This window comes from Globicephala melas, chromosome 17, assembly GCF_963455315.2.
Source record: "Globicephala melas chromosome 17, mGloMel1.2, whole genome shotgun sequence".
In the NCBI taxonomy this organism is placed as follows: Eukaryota; Metazoa; Chordata; class Mammalia; order Artiodactyla; family Delphinidae; genus Globicephala; species Globicephala melas.
In genome coordinates, this window is record NC_083330.1 from 897636 (window position 1) to 901164 (window position 3529).

Consider the following 3529-nt stretch of genomic DNA (forward strand, 5'->3'; position numbering starts at 1 on the left):
CCCGTGGAATGGGTTCTGCAGCCGTGAGGGAGACGCTTAAAGGCCTGACCCGACGTTTGTGCGCCGTAACCTTGCACTTTACTTTCCAGACGAGGATTTCCGGGACGAAGGAAATCCAGTCAGTATCTACCATGACTTAACCCTTGGAACTGTGTCATCTGAAGAGATCCGAGTCTAGTATGAGATTCTCACTGATGGTGAAACAAACAAAGGCTGAAGCAAATAGATGCTTAATAATATTAACCAATTGATCATTATTAAGAATATTGATAAGAAATACTAAATAACAATAAATACAAAATAATTGATATTGGTAATAAATAACATGCTAAGCACTGTTCTTTTGAAAATAATTATTCTTTTCATAAATTTTTTATTTTAGAAAGGTCTAGTCTTAAGTTTACAGAAAAGTTTCCAGCTGGGTCTCGATGACCCCGTAGACCCTGCACGTGGCACCCCGTCACTAACACTGAGCTGATGTTGGCACGTTCTTCTCTGAAGCCCGTACTTTATGCAGGTTCTCTTAGCTTTTGCGTAATGCCCTCCCGTCTACAAGACCCCAGTTGCTCAGACGCCCCTTGTTTGCTGGCAGCTCTGGGGAGGGCTAGTCAGGTATTTTTGTAGACTGTCCCTCTTTCTGGATTTGTCAGGTGTCTTTCTCATGATTAGGCTGGGGTTGTGGATTTTGGGAGGAAGACACAGCAGGAAAGGGTCCGTGTCGTCCCGTAACACCAAGGGCACACCTGCGGGATGACGGACAGGCCGCCCCTGAGGTTGAGCTGAGTGCATGGGGGGGCGTCTTTGTTGAGTTCTCTGCTGTGAGGTTAACTCCCCGAGTTCTGCACTTTCCATCCCGCGCTCTCTGGAGGGAACTCACTCTGCAAAGCCCCCGGGAAAGGACGGGGATCTACCCCACCCCACTGAGGGGGAGGTACCTGCATAAATTCCTGGCAGTCCTTGTCTATGAGGCGTCCATCTGTTCTCCACTTACTTAGACCTGCAACCACTTTTTTACATCATTGGGGATCACGGACGTTTGGTTTCTGCTTTGAGTTGTTCTGTGGTTTGAATCGTTCTGGCCACTGGGACTGTCCACGGGCTCCTGTGTTTCTTTCTTCATAGCCCGTCATTGTGTCTTTTGTGCTGTCTTTTGTTGTTTTCTCACTTCGCATGTCCTTACTCTCTGGGACACAAGAAGCTCGTGGCCTCGAGGCAGCGTTTCTGACGATCTCTGGCTCTTTCACTGAGATGTGAGAAACCAAGGTCTAGGCTCTAGGTGCACCCGGTGCTCCTGGGAGGTTACTGCTTCCAAACCCTCAGCTGCAGAGTAAGGAAGTGTGAGTGTGTAGTAACCCATGTCTGCAGACACGCATATTTCTATATGAAAGGGTCTGCATCTCGTTAAGCTAAACATAAGCCCATACTTAGGTCTCAGTCGGTCATCCTTTACCGTATGGAACATTCTAGGCTTCTCCCCTTGCTTGTCCAGTGGTGAGAAACCAGCCCCACATCTGCCACCCACACTGTTCAGCTCCAGGCTCTGTGTGTAGCGGTTTCAGAGCTGTTAACCCGTCTGGGCTTCACTTCATCAACCAGAGCTCAGTTCTGTAACCAGAGAGTGTCTTCTACATTTTGTCTTACGGTCTCCGCTCGTTAATTAGGTGAATTATGTGAGCGCCACTTTTTCCTAAGCTCCTTTCACTGAAGTTGTTTTATACGTTCATAAAACACTTAGATTTGGGGGTCACATTCTGTATTTTGCCCTGAGATTCCCTGACCTCCTAAAGAGATTTTTCAAACTTCGCATAAACATTGCCGTGTGAATGTTCACTCCTGGTGCTATGAAATTCTGTGGGTTTTGATAAGTGGAGAGGATCATACACCCGCCAACGTGGCACCATGGAGAATTCATTCTCCACCTCACAGCACCCCTCCCAGGATCCACAGGCTCACCTTCCTACGGTTCCTCCTCCCAAACAGCTGGGATGACTGACTTGCTTTCCGGGGCTGTAGGATTACTGCCTTCGAATTGCATGTAAAAGGAACTCCAAAGTCTACAGAGTTTTCAAGCTGGCTTTTGTCACTTAGAAGCTCGAGTTTCATCCATGTTGCTGTGTGGGTTGATACTCCATTTCTTTTATCACAAGTAGTGTTCCCTCGGGTGTTTGCACCATGTCACTTTGAGGAGCATCTTGGCTGCTTCCATTTTTGGCGATTATGGTTAAAGCTGCTGTAAATGCTTGTGTGCACGTTTCTGTGGGCACAGGTTTCAGTTCAGTAGGAGAACAGTTGCTGGATTGTCCATAACGCTGTGTTTACGTTTATACGAAGTTGCCAACTGTCTTCCACCGTGGCTGCGTCGCTCGCATCTGTGACGTGTGACGTGGAATTCTTGTTGCTCCGCAACCTAACCCTGAGTTGTTACTGTTAGTTTTTGTTTCTTGTTTTTTTTTGGGTTTTAACCATTTAAATATGTGTGTAGTGGTGTTTCGTTCCTGCTTTAATTTTCAGTTTCCTAATGAGAAAAGATATAGAACATCTCTCCAGCACTTATTTGCCATTTGAGTATCTTCTTTGGTGAAGTGCTCAGTTGTTTGTTGGTTTATTGTTGAATTTTAAGAGTTCTTGGTGTACTTCGGGAACAGTCCTCTGTCAGACACACATTTTGCAAAGACTTTCTCCTAGTCTGTGGCTTGACTTGTTATTCCCTTCACAGAGTATTTTGCAGAGAAAAGGTAATTAATGTTGATAAAGTCCAGTTTCAAAAATTTTTCTTTCATGAATCATCTTGCATGTCTATTGGGTTTTGTCTCATGTATGTTAAAGCCCTTTTACTAGGTCCATAAGTATTTGGGATTGCAATGTTCCCTTGATGAACTGAGCGACTGAAGAACATTCTTTATCATTTCTTGTGAGGCAAGTTGGTTGGTGATGAGTTCTTTCAGCTTTTGTAGGTCTTAAAAGTCTTTGTTTAGCTTTTATTTTTGAAAGGCTGCCCTCCCCTCCCCTGAATAGAATTCTACGATGACAGTCTTTTGTTTCAGTATTTTAAATATGTTGCTTCACTGTATTTTGCTTGCATTGCTTTTGGTTAGAAATCTGCTCTCATACTTATCTTTGGTCCTCAAAGTAACATGCCTTTTTTTTTTTCTTTCTCAGTGCTTTGAAGATTTTCTCTTTATCAGGCAGCTGGGGGGCAGGTGGCAGCTGGGCCTTGGTCCTAATGGCCACACATGGCCACGGGAGCTGGGGCATCTCGCGATCCATGGCCTTTAAATTCAGTGAGTCGTGGTGTGTGCAGTGCACGTGGGGCAGCAGCGGCATCTCCCTGCTTGGTCTCAAGGAGGAAACGCTCGCTCCCCCGGGACTGGAGAGGAGCCCGAGAGAACCGGGGGGTGAAGCTGCTGGGCTGCAGCGTGGGTGCAGAGCTGTGCCCTCTCTCCCCGTTTCTTCGCGTTGCCTCCAGGGATGCCATTTTGTTTAACTGTATGATTTTGGAAACTAAACATCCCATGTAAAATTGGAGTCT